Genomic DNA, 16,979 nt, shown 5'->3' on the forward strand with positions numbered 1-16,979 from the left:
AGTTGATTGGCTATGGGTGATAACTGGATGTGGAGATACAGAAGGTGTTATAAGCATAGATGAATAAGCGGTGCTTGATGTATTGACAACTTAATATGCCTGAGTGTGAGCAGGGAAAGAGGAGAAACCCCAGGGAATTCCCTGGCAGTCCAGTGGTTAGGACTCGGCAGTGGCCGGGAGCCCGGGTTCCATCCTGGGTCGGGGAACTAAGATCCCAGCAAGATGCGTGGCACGGCCATAAAAAAAAAAATAGGGAGAAACCCCAAACCAAGTCACTGGTGACAGGAGGGAGAGACAGAAGAGGGAGAGTGCAGATGTGCAGAAAATAGAGAGGCCAAGGAATAGGAGGGCTCAGTGAGATAAAAGACCACGTGTAGAGAGTGTAGAAGAATGAGAGAGCAGCATGTCTAGGGGCTTGCGGTCCAACACTGGGATATTTTCATTTTAGATGTGAGAGGTAGAGTAGTTTAGGGTGAAGAATAAACCAGAGTGTGTCCGTGAGAGAGTTTGGCTAGTATGTTGTACAGATGTTCACTGGAAATGAGAACGTCCAATTGTTGAGTGATTGACGTGGAAGTTGGAGTCCTCTGGACGGTGGTAGGTTGGGGCAGAGAGCAGTCGATGGCTAGGGCCAGTGGATGATAGCGTGAGGGAGTTACAGAAGGTGGCGTAGCAGGATAGCTTAAACCTCAAGGATAAATGTTATGACCGTAGGGACTGATAGATACGTTAACAATGAGAGCTGGAGATTTTAACCCACCACTCTCAGAACATGTCCGAGCAAACAGAAATAAGCAGTGATATCAAAGGCCTAAACACAATAATAAATTTGAGCTATTAGATAATATAAAACTTCATACCCAACAAACAGAGAACATAAATTCTTTTGAGCTATTGACTGTATACAGAAATAGACCTTAAGAAGAAAAAGGAAGCCTCAATAAACTGCAAAGGATCACTAGTGTGAAATCTAGGCTCTCTGCTCATAATGCTTAACGCAGAGGTTAATAACACAGAGATAGCTTTAAAACACCCAAATGTTTGGAAACAAAATAGCATACTACTAACTAATCCTTGGATTGAAGGAAATCAAGAAATATTTAGAACTGAATAACGGGAATATTCAGTATCCCTCAAAGTTTAAGATATATTTACCCTAGACCCAGTAATACTACCACTAGGCGCTTCGCCCAGAGAACCCCATGCCCGTGCAAACCAGATGACAAGGCCAAGGATGCCCAGAGCTGCATTGTTTGTAATAGTCCAAAAGTGGACACAACCCAAGTTCAGAAACTAGTTGGGTAGGTATATGCAGTGATATGTCCATCAGTGGAATGTCATACAGCAAAGGAAACGAACAAACTTGGCTACATACAAGTTGGATGAATCTTATGAATCAAGGTATCAAGCCAAAAAAAATAGAAAAGAACAGACACACACAGGAATATATTCTATAGGAGGCCACTTTTACAAAGCACAAAAACAGGCATGCATAAATAAATTACAAGAGCCTACAAAATACCTGGGTGTATGAGGGAAAAGCACGAGAGACTTTTGCACGGGGGGGGTGGTCGTGTTTGGTTTAACTCAAGTAGTAGTTATAATTTCCAAAACTGTTTTCCTGAATAATACCACAGAACTGGTACAATCAGGAGGGTGGAACGTGAGGAAGCCGTTGGACCACTCTGTTTCTGCTGAGAGCATCACAAATTTTGGCTTTGAGGCCACATTGCCTCCTTCCTCCGTCTATACAAAGTTGATGTCCCATGCCTTGCCTTTTGATACCCACAAAACTAGGAACTGTACCCTGGGACCTCTATTGTTACTGCTGCAGGAGATGCGAAAGTTTCTGAGCCCATGCTCACTGAGAGAAACCAGAAACCCCAGAAGCAGCATAGACTCCACCTTCCTGCTCCTACCAACTCTCATGGGGGTTTATTATCTGCTTGGCAGAGGCTAAGTTATGTGTGCAATCCAGGCCATAAGGGCAGGAGTTCAGGAAATGTAGACTTGGCTTGCAACGTCGATCAAGCCTTACCTGCTGTGATTGGGATTGTAATGGAGTCAAGTGAGCTAATCTACGATATTTGCCACAGGATATAAAACTGGAAGTGGGGAAGCCAATTAGGAGGCTATTGGAGTGGTCCACCTGAGAGACGATGGGGACTTGGACCAGAGTGACAAAAGCAAAGGTGTTAGAAAGTGGTTGGATTTATATTTTACTCAGAAAATAGGACTTGTCTATAAATTATGGCCGGGTTGAGGGAAAGACATAAAAGTGTGAAGATTAATACTTCCTTTCACTCCTGCCCCAGACATCCAGTTTTCTTTGCAAACCCTCCAGCCTGGTTCAGGAGCCCCTCTTACGTATATCACTGCACCATGTGTTTTGGAATTCCTTGGCTCATCATTTATATTTCTACTAAAGAGTCGTTTCCCTAGGGGCAGACCGTGTGCATTGTGAACACATTTGGGTAGTCAGAAACTGGAATCCAACCCCAAGGGAGGGGCACGGGACTGAGGCTTACTCAAGTCAACACACATTATGTTCCGCTAAACTTCCACTTTGCTCTTCATGGGAGTGATTGCCCTAAGCACACTTATCCCTCATTATAGTAAATCAGAAAGACAAAGACATTCTGCATTTTGCCCTGTGCTCCACTGTGAACAAGGCTGTATCCACATGAATATCTGAGACAAAGCTGCTGACGGAAAGGTATAAATGCTGAAGCTGCTCTAGGAGCTACTTGAGAGTCTTAACTGAAAAGTAAAGGGGAAACATTAGTTGGTTTGAAATGGACTAAGAGCTTTGAACAAAGTTATAGTTGAAACCACTTACATTCTGTGATGACAACGGAACACAAAGTCCAGCCATTAGAAGTGATAAGGTAAGGTGATACGGTGGTTCCATGTCACTCAGGGGTTTGACACCCCTACTGGGTGAGCCAGAAACTGCTTCAGGTCTCCCAAAGAAAAACTATGATGAACAGTCAGATGCTTCATCCCTTGCCACTTGTAAATTAAGAGGGTAAAGTAGTACTTTTAAAGTGAATTTATTGTGACTCATTGAGCTTAGTAATTTGTATATTCTTTGGGGTTCTAAATGCTTCCTGGAGCCTGTGTGGGAAAGGGCCTTTTCTCATCTCCGGGATTCCAGGAGCTTCTAGCTGGGGCAGACTCATTTGGGACATATCTTAGGCACTGGCTCCCCCTGGAGTGCAAGGGTTGGAGAACCCTTGTAGACACCTCCCCCTGCCCCTAGTCAGGGTCACACAGCTCATCTCAGGAGCTATGGATAATAAGGCCAGGCTGCGCCCATGACCCATGTTTCTTCTTCTAGTCGGCTTCAGTGATCCATATTTTTCCTTCTCGTTCGTCGTATTAAGTGGCCAGAAAATAAATGGCCACGTAACTCTAGAAGAAGAAGAGTTTCCATGTTTTGAGCACTGATTGTATGATTGGCCATAATAATTTAGGTGCTTTCCATGAATTGACTCATTGTAGCCTCTAAAGAAGTCCTATTATTATCTTACTCTAGAGATGAAGAAAGTGAGGCACAGAGCAGCTATGTAAGTTGCTTAAGATTCCACGGCGAGTGAGTGACACAGGTGAAATTCAAACCCAGGCAGTCTGGCTTCAGAGTCTAAGCTCTGACTTCTACTATATCATCTCCCCTCCTGGCTGGAAAACGGGAAGAATAATACCTACCTTACAGAGCTGAAGTGAGGATTAAATTATTATTATTAGTCCTCTGGAGGAGGTTGGCCGTTTTCTGATCAGTGGGATGGGGTAGAGAGTACATTTTGTCAATTAAGATCCACACATAATCCTCAAGGTGAAATAAGCGTTTCCATTTACTTTTAATAAATTCAAAGTGAAGTTGTGTATAAGCAAGGTGCCATAACAATGCATTTCAGTGGAAAGAAGCTCTCTTCATGTTTGCATTAAATGGAACACAAGAAGGGTCACTCTGACTTCATTTCCATAGCTGACTCCTAAATAGGATCTGCAGGTCCACAGAGAAGCTTTTCCAGACCTAATAGCTCCTGGAATAGGTTCATGCACTTGAAATTCTTCCTTAGCCCAGTCAAGGTGACACATAAAGTTAACCTTCATAATTCCTATGGAGAATACTCACCCCTGTCATAGCCCATAAGATGACATACTTATAGGGTGATGACCTTCCATGTATGACTAAGACAATTTGAACAGCTCCTAGGTGTCAGGGTGCTCTAAGAAATAGGTTTGGTAGCAAATGTTTTTTATTAATGAAGGATGGAATGGATAACGTTTATAAAATAGTCTTTCATGCTAAGTCTGAGAGAAAGGTATTCTAAAGACCAGCGTCCAGAGGCCCATCCCCTTGTCTTTATTTCTTCTGCTCCTGCCCAAGGTCAAGATTCATTATCTCTCACTTGGATCCTTAACATAGCCTTCATTCTTTCTGATGTCCTGCACTCTCATGATGATGCGTCCAGGAGTGAATTTCTGTTTTCTATGCTGATGAGAATTCAATGAGCTTCTAGTATCTGTGGATTGGTGCATTTCATCTGCTTGGGAAAATGTTTGGCCATCATCTTCTTTCCCATTTCTCACTCGTGTCCTTCTAGGATTTAAATTAAATGTATATTAGACTTCTTCACTCTATTCATTGTGTCTCTTATCCTACATTTCTTTTCATAAAATTCACTTCTCCAGGCAGAATTCTGGATGATTTCTTTTGATCTGTCTTCTAATTCAATAATTCTCTCTTAGGTTTATTTCTCTTCATCGCATTTATCATCATCTAATGATTATGTTTAGCGTTGTGTTGAACGCATCCATTGAACCCTCAATCGTTATAGTTTTTTAGTCCTAGATGTCCTATTTGATTCTTTTTCAATTGGCTATGCCACATTTTAGGATTTTCTGTTCCCTGAAAATATTTTAAAGCTTATTTCTTAATTTTTTGAACTATAGTAGGCCATAGTGATTATAGTCTGGGTCTCATAATTCTGATATCTGAAATATCTGTGAATTTGTTTTCATTGTCTATTTCTTCTTTGGGCTGTCACTTACAATGTATTGTTTTTGCTTATGTGTCCACTTATCTTTGACTGTGTGCCAATATATTACTGAAAAATTATTTATCAGACTGATTTCAGGCATGGGAAGACAGAACCTTCCTGCAGAGAGCATTTTCACCTGCTTCTGCTAAATGCCTGGGGTCACTACCTGTCCAAGACCACTTTAATCCAAGTTCAGGGCTTGAAGTTCCTCAGATCACTCTGGTGATGGATACCTAGACTGCAAGTCCATGCCAGGGCTTGTTGCTTCTGGTTCACCATTATCCCAAAGGGGTAGCCACTTCTTTTCAGCTTAGCATGGCTGGAGGGCTTATCAGATCTACTCAATGGGGGTGAGGACTTCAACTTTTGGTCTCTTTTCCCATCAGGCCGCCAAAACCACAGCTCAGTGTCACAATTCTTTCTTCTGGATCCACCTAATGCCTCTCAGGCAAAAGTGGCTTTGAGTGCTGGGCTTTCCTATTTGGGTTTTTGCTTTCTTCTAGATTTTAGCCTCAGAGTTTCTTAGCGCTTAATGAAGATAATTTCTTTTCACATTTCACCCAGTATTTTTTAGTTGTCCTCATTGCGATGGTGAGTGCAAATGACTTAGCCTGCCATTACTCGGAGCAGAAGTGTGCACCACCCTCCTAACTTCTCTCCTTGTCCCCAGTCTCTCTTTCTTCCAGTTCTTCCTCCAGAAAGTAACTGAAAGTTTCTTCCTGATGGTGTCATTTTTCTGCACAAAGCCTCCAAAACCTTACTGTTGAATGTAAGATAGAAATCAAATTCCTTACTTTGGACAATCAGATCTAAAACTCTCTTTCTGAGAAACTACTGTATAGCACAGGGAACTCTACTCAGTACTCCGTGGTGACCTAAATGCAAAGGAAATCTAAAAAAGATGGGATATGTGTATACATATAACCGATTCATGTTGCTGTAAAGCAGAAACTAAGACAACATTGTAAAGGAACTATACTGCAATAAAAATTAACTTAAAAAAAAGAAGAGATGGAAATGAAAAATGGAGTATGTGGAATAGGTTATGGAGAGAAAGGTTGAAGATGAAAAGTTCTCTGCCAGTCAATCAGAAGACTTTGAACTTTGTAAAGTAAGAAAATGATGTGATTTTATTTGGGTTTACACATGGCACTTTGTGGGCAGTATGGAAATTGGGTAGGTGTCCTAAAGAGAATGTTTGCATTCCCCCCAAATCTATGTGTTGAAATGCTAATCCCCAAGATAACGGTATTAGTAGGTGGGGTCTCTGGGAGGTGCCTAAGTCATAAGGTTGGAACCCTGATGAATGAGATTAGTGCCTTATTTAAGAGGGTCCAGAGAGATACTTTGCCCCTTCCACCATGTGAGGACATCTTGACAAGTTGCCATCTATGATCCAGGAAGTGGCCTTCACCAGACACCAAAGCTGCTGGTGCCTTGATCTTGGACTAACCAGCGTCTAGGACTGTGAAAAATAAATGTTTGCTGTTTATAAGTAAAAAAAAAAATACAGTGAAACTCTCCTTCTTAGCTTCAGTTATTCACCGAGGAGGTATTTTCTGTGCACTGAATGTGTGGCCATCATTAGGCCAGGTGCCACCTATTCTTTTGCTTCTTACCTATTTGGCCTCTTGCCTTACCTCCCAATCCACCTCATACTCTAGACAAACTGAAATATTCGCAGTCATGTGTCAGAGCTGGGTCAGAACACAGATGGGCTAACTCCTAGGTCAGTGACCTGTCCTCTACACCCTGATCCCATATTCATGTTTAATACCATTCAATGTGGATACTTATGTACATTCTAATAAATGAACTAGACAAAAACTCAACAACTACAAATTGTACTAGCTTTTTCGTATTCCTTGCTGCCTTTGGGGCTCTTTGTCATGTGAGTGTGGGACGTAAGCTTTGGAAATAAATTCATTTTTGCCATCAAGTTTTTGGCCATCTCCATAGTCACAAGGACGCCTAGGAAAAAAAGAAAACTTGAGGCTTGCTTTCCCTGTCAGTTGAGACACTGATTGCAGAATTTGATTCCAGGAATAGGAATAACCTGCTTCCAAACAAAACAATTCCCACATGCCAGTGGCTGCATGAGATAACAGTCAAAGCTGACTTTCACTGGAAAAACACACTTTTCTGGAAGTGGGCCAACCTAGAGATAGGGTTCTAGTTTTGCATTTTGCCACTGTATAACCTTGGGCCCATCCACCCTCCTCTAGGCTTCAGTCCCCACCCCTCCCAGCCCATATACAATTCAGATGCTTGGACAAACGGATCTGAAATGGCCTTTTCATTTTTGACAAGCAAGTATTGTCTCTACGAGGATGCCTTAGTGACCAGAGACAAGGGGTGCAGGACTAAGAGCAGTAGGGCTGAGCTCACCTGACCCACTGCTGTTGTGATGGTTAGTTATAGAGGGATCCCCCACGTAAGTAAGTGGGTTAGTTCCATGCGGATCCGCCACGTAAGTGAGAAGAAAGCACTTACTGCAATAGAAGGAAAAAGAGGGGGAAAGGAGAGGGGAAATGAAGGTGTGAAGATGCTCTGCTGGTGAAGAGAAGGAAGGAAAATAAGAGACATTTTAAAAATGTGTGATTCTAAAATGGTAAAAAAAAAACAAAAGAAAAAGAAAGGGGGTGCTGGAGAAGGGGTCAAGGTGGGGTAAAGAGTTAAATTTTTAGCTGTACAAAACAGTCGGCCACCCCAGGAAGTTCCATGCAACTAATGCTTTGCAACATGCTGGGCACAAGCAGTCCCAACTCTTTTCACCAAATACTGAAGGAAAGGCGAAGGGGGAGAATGTTTGTTTGAATATTCCAGTTCACCAAGAGTGAACCTGAAATCCATTTTGATTTCAACACTTTTACATGGCATGCCTCACGAGGTCCAGCGGTGGTGAATATGACTGAGGTTTATCTGCTCATTGCCCATCTGGCTTATGTGCTCTGAAGAAGCCTCTTTCTGACCTTGCTTCAGCAAGGTACCTGAGATGGGAAGGACGAAGGGTAGTGAATGAGTGGAAGCATTTCCTCTTTCTCTGAGATATTTCTATTCTACGTGGCAATGTTCAGGGTAGCGGAAAGAATAGAAAACCTCTAGAAAAAATGTAAGGCTTTTTCCCCCCCATGCTGGGCCAGAATGCTGGAGCGTTAGAGTGACCTGCTCTCCAGGGACTCACTGCCTTGAAGATCCGATACACTGACCGTTGCCTTCTTTTCCCCTTCAATGCTGTCAGCCAAGAACCCTCACTTCAACTGTGCATCCCTTAGCTATGGGAGGGGGGCTCCTGGAGCCCAATTTCTGTCCTGATGATGGGCCAGAGCCGTGTCACAAAACGCACTGGTTGCACCTCCTCTATGCCTTCCAGAGGACAGGCACTCTGGTTCACTGGAGGCCCGAGGGTCTGGGAATGACCACCAGTCAACTATGTCCTGATTTCCTCAAAGGTGTCCAGTACTTTGAAACTGCAGATTGAGCCTGGGTGGTCAAATTACTTCTTTCACCACAAAAAGAATACTCTTGGGCATACGCTGTTTCAAGTGAAAAGCACATTTTGCGTTCTTGCAGAGGGGAGGCGCAGGGCGGGGTGCCCCACGCCGCCGACCCCCGGCCCAGCTCTCCAGCTGCCAGGGAGCTGGAGCTGCGGCTGACCCAGGAATGACTGCAGACGACAGAAGGAGCACAGGGCTGGGCGGCACACAGGCTGTGCTAGGAGGCGGGACCACGCACCTCTTTCAAAGGCTCCCGGCGCATGCCGGATTGGCTAAGCTCGCTTGCCATCGGAGTGGGCGGAACCAGTTGTGTGCCGGGCCTCGGGCCCGCCCAGCAGCAGGCGGAAGTGCTTCAGACCCCGCGCTGTCTGCAGCAGCCGGGTGAGTGGTCGTGTTGGTATGTGGAGTGAAGCTGCTGGGCTGCTGCTCTTCTTGCCGCTGCCAGGCTCAGGGCCGCTGGTCGACCCCCACCCTCCGTGCTCCCCTTGGCCTCGATGTTCTCACCTTGACCTCAGACTTCTGGCCTCCAGAACGGTGAGAGAATAAATTTCGGTTGTTTTAAGCCACCTGCTTTGTGGTAGTTTGTTACGGTAACCCTAGGAAACTAACACATCCCTCCCGGAGGTCTTTGTGTCTCAGGCCCCTGAGAATTGTAGTGTCTTCCTCAGTGCAGATCTAACCATCCTGTTCAGTTTACCTGCAATAGTACCAAGTCAGTGAATTAAGGCTGGTCCTACTGTGGGTGTAGTAAACGTTTCCCCCATTGCTCTAAAGCAGCAGTTCTGAAACTTTAGTGTGCTTCAGTAGCACTTGGAGGACTTGTAAAAACCTGATGGCTAGCAGCCTACCTTCAGAATATCCAATTCAGCAGGTCTGGAGCAGGGTCTGAGAATTTGCATTTCAAACACGTTCCCAGCAGACGCTGATGCTGCTGTTCCATGGCAGGCCACTAGCACCATCTGGTCTCCAGGCAAGCTAGGTCATCCATCAGTTTCTTTCAGTAACATATACTAGAGGCTGGGCCACCATCTCTATTGCCACACAACTTGTTTATAATCTAATATTTCAATTTATTTGAGGCTGCTATAAAGGGATGTGAAACAGGCTTATCAACTAGTTGAAAGAAATCCCTTTCAATGACAGTAAGGTGGGCCGAAATAAATAGAACCAAGATACATTGGAGTCAGTGTTATTTATGTAAAAAAAACCCAACTCTGCAGCTTATTCATGTCAAACAAGCTTTTATTTTCAATGTGAACAATACTGTCAAATTTATCTGTCAAAGGTAAGAATAAAGTCAGATGTCAGTTAATATCATTTTGGGACGTTGAACTTTGAAACAACATTTGTATTGTGGGCTAATGAAAACTAGAAAATCCGTGAAGAACAATTTCTTCTTTTCTTTCGCTGTCCACTTCTTTTTATGCCTTCCAACTGTAGGGTGGGAGAAGAGTCAATTAACAATTGTACACCAATAACATGCACCAGGGACTTTCTAAATAGGAGTCAATACTATGAACATCTGTTGGCTCTCCAAGGAGAAAACAAAACGTTTTCTTCGTGTAACCCAGACCCTTGGTTGTCAGGGTGCACATCATTTCATCACACCAACCTCATCTCTCTCTTGCCCACCACTATAAATGCTAGCTTTTGTTCTTGAAAGGCCACTCTGTGATTTAAATGTCTTTCCACCTTAAGAGCCTATGCTCCTTACACAAATCATAAATCCCTTATATTCCCAGACCTCTGGTTTCCGTATCTGTAAAATGAGAAAGAGGCTGTTATCAAACATCCGCAGGTGTAAAAATTAAGAAAAGGAGAAAGAAAGAGTGTGATAGTGCGAGAGAGAGAGAGATGAGAGAGAGAAAGGAAAAGATGAATGGGTAGAGGAAAGAGAAACTAAGACTGAATTACCAACTCAGTGATAGCCAATAATCTTACTACGGCTAATTTTCTTTTCTTTTGAATAAAAAATCTAAATTGAAGTAATATTTGTGAATTACTCATCAAATGCAGTCTTATTTGAAATCCTTAACTTTTTCCTACTTTGTAAGTCAAATCCTTGACTTTTTACTTTCACCTTCTCAAAGGCATTGTTATTCCAAGAGACTCCATTTCTGTGGCCACGTGATGAGGGTACAGCTAGAGCACAGCTTGGTCGCTTTAGCTGCTTCTCCTCGTGGCCACTCTCTTAAAATATAGGTCTCTATATTTTAGACCTCTAAAAAAATATAGGTCTCTATTTCCAGGTCTGATAAATTTCTCATCTGTAGTAGACTTAAAGCTACAGGACAAAGGACTTGTGGCTGTAAATGAAATACATTCCACAACACACTTCCTTCTATATCATCTGGAATACAAGTACATTATTAACATTGTGTTCCCAAAAGTAAATTTCAACAATTTTTTCTTATTTACTTCACACAAAAAATTAAAAAAATGACAGATAGCTAGTGGGAAGCAGCTGCATAGCGCAGCGTGATCAGCTTGGAGCTTTGTGACCACGTAGAGGGGTGGGATAGGGAGGGTGGCAATGAGACCCAAGAGAGAAGTGATATGGGATTATAGGTATTTGTATAGCTGATATACTTTGTTATAAAGCAGGAACTAACACACCACTGTAAAGCAATTATACTCCAATAAAGATGTTAAAAAGATAAACAAAAAGTAGATTAAGGATGTAAACAAAACAAAACATAAAGCTGTTAGTAACAGGTATATGTCAGGAATGCTTGCACTATACAATAATACCTGTATTCTCCAGAGCTGCCCTCTGCTGAGACCATATCCAGGTTAGGTCCTTCTTCTGGTTTCTCATTTCCATCATCTTTCTCTTCATCAGCGTTTTCATACTGATGTTCACTCTCTTCTTTAGTGTAGAATGATACGGACTTTGGCATCACAAGGTGGTGGACAACATTTCCCGATTTAAAATCAGCAGGAGAATCTAGTTCTCTGCCCTCGGGAGGATCTGGAGAAGAAAAATATGTCAGAAAATAAATAAGTAAAAAGAACAGCTGGCCATGCTCCTACTGGTTGATACAACACTTCCATGGCCCTCACACTTCTGCTGCTTGACAGTTTTCACAACACGTTCCCCCTCTTTCCAGCAGATCTCACACACTGTGCTGCTGATTACTTCTGGCCCTTTGGAGAAGGGATCGAAATCATCTGATCCTGAGAGCTTTTTTGTATGTTTCTGCCAGAACGTCACTGGAAAATGTTCGCCCGATTTAAAGACAAATTCTACGGCGAAGCTCATTGATTCCTCAACCACTGAAAAGTGCCCCTGTGCTGTTTCATCATTTCCTCAGGTCATCCTACTGAGAATCTTTACGTTTTTAGAAGCCCGCCAGCCAAAAGTGAGGTATGCCATTTGTTTGCCCCTCGGGTGGTAGAAGGCAGCATACTTTTTCTCAAGATCCTAAAGGTCTTTAGAGAACTGGGCTTCTACTTGTGCATATCGTGCCTGAAGGTTTTTGAGAGCTTTGACCCGCTGCCTAACCGCCAGAGGCCAGCGCTGAGCGCGGCCTGCCTTTGAAGCTGATGCCCCAGCAGGGGCTGCAAGGGCCTGAGGTCTGGGCCGCCCCTCACCAGCTTCGGCTCCGTCGTCGGGTCCACACGCCCCAGCCTCCGAGGACTCGGAGGTATCAGCCAGGACGTCGCCCGCCCAGAACTCGGCCTCCGCTGCAGCCGCCGCCGGTTCCTCTGCCTTCTGGGATGCCGCCCCCTCTGCAGGTTCCCGCGGCTCACAGGGCGGGGTGCCCTCTGCCTGGTACTCGCTCCGCCAGACCTCACCTGCCTCTCCCAGGTTTTCCTGCCCCTGAGGAGGCACGGCATCCGCTGCAGGGCCCGAGGGCCATAGGCAGCGGCGCCTGACCATCACGCAGCCGGTTTTGGGGTCGACCAGGACACGGTAGGTGTAGTGCCTGGGCTGCGCATGGCAATGGACCACATCCCGGAGCAGGGACTTAGAACGCGCCGCAGAGGCCCCGTGGCCCGCGACCACTCCCGCGCCCTCCTGCCCATTATCGTCCTCCTCTTCTGTCTCTTTGTCCTCCTCGACCTCCTCCGCAGTTTCGTCCCCCTCTTCTGACTGATACACATCCTCCTCCTGGTCCTCGATGTCTAATTTAAACTCCTCCTCCTCCTCCTCCTCCTCCTCCATCTTCTCCATCCCCTCCACCTCTTCTTCCATGTCTTCCTCCATCTGCATCTCCTCCTCCTCCTCTTCCGTTTCTTCCTCCTCCTCCTCCTCAGTTTTGTCCCCCTCTTCTGACTGGTACTCATCCTCCTCCTGGTCCTCGAGGTCTAATTCAAACTCTTCCTCCTCCTCCTCCTCCTCCATCCCCTCCATCTCTTCCTCCGTGTCTTCCTCAATCTCCTCCTCCTCCTCCTCCGTCTCTTGCTCTTCCTCCTCCTCCTCCTCCCCCTCCTCCTCCTCCTCCCCCTCCTCCTCCTCCTCCCCCTCCTCCTCCTCCTCCCCCTCCTCCTCCTCCCCCTCCTCCTCCTCCTCCTCCTCCTCCCCCTCCTCCTCCTCCTCTTCCTCCTCCTCCACCAGCTCTGCATCCCAGTCTTCTTCCACTGGGGCCTGCGTGGCCTCCTGCCCACCATCCTCCCCGCCAAGGGCTCTGGAGGGCCTCAGGGAGGCCAGAAGGGCCGCAGCCCCCTCGACTCCATCCATCCCTCCCGAAGGGGATGCACGGACCCCGAGGGGACTGGGGTCATCACCCGCCCCTCCACCAGCTCCGTCCTGGCCACCTGGGATTAGCCCGTGCTCCTCTGTGGCAGACATGGCAGGAGGGACGCGCCAGACACGGATCGGGCTGCAGTGACTACCGTGGGGAAAATGGCGGAAGCCGGGATGAGTGTCGCTGAGGGAGGGGACGCTGTTGGCGGCGGGGCCTCCGGGACGGGGTGGGGGCCGCACAGAAGCCGGCTACATAGGGGACAGGATTCAGCGAAGATGCCTCTGGGGGCCCCGCTACGAGAAGGGCAGACGGCCTGCCCGTGGAGCGCCCCAGCGAGACTGGGACGAGGCCGCTGCGCACAGGGCCACAAGGCGGGAAAGAGCCTGACTGGCTGGCGACGGGAGGCGGAGTTTAGAAGGGTCAACGAAGGGCCACTTCCTCCAGCGCTGGCTCTAAGCTCATTTGCCAGCAGCCAAGGATTGACAGCACCACCGTCCAATGAGTGATCAAGGTCTTCAGCTTCCCTGGAGGCCTTAAAGGCCCAGCTCACCCTGAGACTCTGTGAGCGCACGGGAATCCCTTCCTTTTCATTCCACCACTGCAAGCGCAAAACTACAATGTCCCTAAAGGGCAGCGCCCTGGGGTATGGAAACCTGCATGTGTTCCCCAATTGCCACCCTGGGGCAGCTCACGCTGATAGAGACGCACTTAGTTCAAAAATGAGAGAGAGAGAAGGTGTATAGATCAAATCTCAGCAACGCTTAAAACCTCCCACAACAGAGAGCAAGAGAATTTGGAGGTTTTAATGCTGTTAAGGCTACTTAGAAAAGGACATACAAAGTCGATATGGATGCAGTGAGAATGGAGAGTGGAAGAAGCAGTAAAGACAGGAGCTGGACAGTGTTTCATCAGGGCTCCCCAATTCACTTGCAGCCTCCAAGAAATGAAGACAGAGAGAGAGAGGGAAGAGAGACAGAGACACACAGAGACAGACACACACACACACACAGAGATACTTGTTTTAAAGACTGGGCTGAGCACCTTCTCTGCACTGGATTGTGTACACTCCCTGCCTCCCAAATTCATACGATGAAGCCCATCCCCCCCGCCCCCCTCCCCAGGAGATGGTATTTGGAGACTGGGTCTTTGGTAGGTCATTCAGTTTTGGTAAGGTCAGGAGGCTGGGGTCCACACATTGGGATTACTGCCCTTACAGGAAGAGACCATAGATGGTGCTCTCCGCCCACCACCCCAACGTGAAGCCACAGGAAGAAGGCGGCTATTTTCAAGCCAAAACGAGGGCCCTCACCAAGAACTCCACCATGCTGGCACCCTGACCTTGGGCTTCCTAGCCTCCAGAACTGTAGGAAATAAAGAAATGTCTTGTTTAAGCTGCCCAGCCTAAGGCATTTTATTAGGGCAGCCTGAGCAGACTAATACAGCATGGCAGACATTAACAGGACAGGCTTCCTAGAATCATTTCTCGCTCAACAGTCCGAGACTTTTTGTTGTACTCAGCCCCACTTAGCCGAGTGGTCAAGGGTAACAAATGCTGAAAACGAGGAAGAAATCGACAACTATTTTATGCTAATCCCATTTACCACTGTCGCTGGGCACAGAAGCAAGACTGGGTGTTAGCTGTAACTTCACGTTCAGGAGAACATAAGCTATGTCCCTTACTTCCAGTAAGCACACCGCCTTGGGATCCAGGACACCTAATTTGACAGACCCTAACGTTTCACAGATGGGAAGCACACATTCTGCAGAGCGCTCCCGGGAAGGTTGGCGAGAAGAGCTGTTGTTGCCACCCTGAGTCAGTATGGACCCCTACCCCAAGTTGGGTTCAAAGGTCAATCAAGACTGGTGACACCACCCACACACACACTACCGAGACGCGATGCAAAGTGTATTCCTTACATGAGGAGGCTTCTGGGGGGAGAGCAGGGCAGCCTTTTCAAGCTGCTCCAAAAAAGACTTCAGAGAGTCAGGAAAGGAAGAAATTGCTTTGGGAGTTCTACTGTGATTAGTGGATGGGGCCAGCATGACAGTTCCCTTGTGCTGGCAGTAGCTAGTGTAGTTTGACGCCCACTCCTCCTGCCCTCCACCCTACAACCGTGCCAAAGGAGAGAGTGGAGTGTAGGGCGTTGGGGAAGAGGGAGGGTTGACGTTTAAAAGCCCTCAGCAGTCAAACATCACAGGATGCAGTCAGACCCTATACTACAATTCACCTCTGGCGTGTGACTGGCGACTGAAATGTGCCACTTTCGTGTAATGGAATTTGAACTTGTGGAAGTAAGCCACTCTGGAACTCTGAGTCCTGCAGCCTAAGGCCAGGTAGGGAGGCAAAAGGTCTACTGAAGGCCGTTCAAGAGCCCAGTGTCGTGTATCCTGAGAAGTAAAATGCATGCCTCGGTCACCATCAATAAGGCCCGGAACTCCGAAGCCGATAAGGAGGGTCTTGGCAAAGCCCTGCATAGTGGCTTTAGTATATGTAGAGACACGTGTGACCTGGATTTATAATTTGGGAGTCTGTGGGCCAAGAGATTCCCAGGGCTCTTTACCCCAAAGGGGACAGTTTTACACAAGGAAACGTCGTTGCTGCCATGGGCCAGACCAGACAGCCAGACGGACGACAATGGCCTGACTGTCTATGAAAACGTGCAGATGGTGCTAACTGTTGGCCAGAGCATCCAGCGCTAAGGTGACTGCCTGAAGTTCACTCACTTGTGTTGTCTTTTCGTTGAACAGTTTTATCTATGGTTATTGTATTGATTACTGACAAGGAAAGACTTTTCCTGACATTTTCCTATTTATTTTCCACATGTCAGTCTTTTTTTGTTCCTTCACTCCTCAATTACTGTATTTTCTGTTCAATTGTTCTACGCTTTTAATATTTCATTCCAATGCCATCTGTCCTCTATGGTTTCTGTAGAGAAATGGGCACAAATATTACTGAGGATTACTTGTATATGGGGAGTGGTTTCTATTGCTGTTTTCAAGGTTCACTCTTTGTCTTTGACTTTTGATAATTTGATCATGATGTGCCTAGGTGGGGATCTCTGATTTTATCCTGCTTGGAGTTTGTAGAACTTATTGGGTGTGTAGATTCATGTCTTTCCTCCGATTTTGGAGGTTTTCAGGCATCATTTCTTCAAAGATTTCCTGCCCCTTTCTCTCCTTCCTCTGCCTCTGCAACTGTCATTATGTGTACATTGATAAGCTTGCTGATGCACATGAGTCTCATAGGCTTTGCTCATTATTCTTCGTTCTTTGCTTTTCCTGCTCCTCTTTTCCTTTTCAGAGACTGGATATTTCAACTAACCTTTTAAAATTCACTGATTCTTTTTCTCCCGGTCAAATTTGCTGTTGGACATCTTTTATTAATTTCTCATTTCATTTACTGTGCTTTTCAGCTGAAGAACTTTTATTTTGTCCCTATTTATAATTTCTATCTCTTTGGGATACATCTTTCTCATTGTTTGCTAGTTCTTTGATCATTGTTTCCTTTTGCTAATTGAGTTTATTGAAGACAGCGGACTAAGAATATTTTTTCTAGTAACCCAAATCCTGTGCTTTACCTCTGACAGTTTATAGTAATTAATTTTTTCCATGTGAACAGGACACACATTCCTCCCATCCCCTCCAACTTTATGGAAGTATAATTTACAAATAAAATTTGTATATTCAAGGTGAACAGTGTGATGCCTGATGTATGTATACATTGTTAAATGATTACCACTGTC

This window comes from Grampus griseus (assembly GCF_964374135.1).
Source record: "Grampus griseus genome assembly, chromosome: X".
Lineage (NCBI taxonomy): Eukaryota > Metazoa > Chordata > Mammalia > Artiodactyla > Delphinidae > Grampus > Grampus griseus.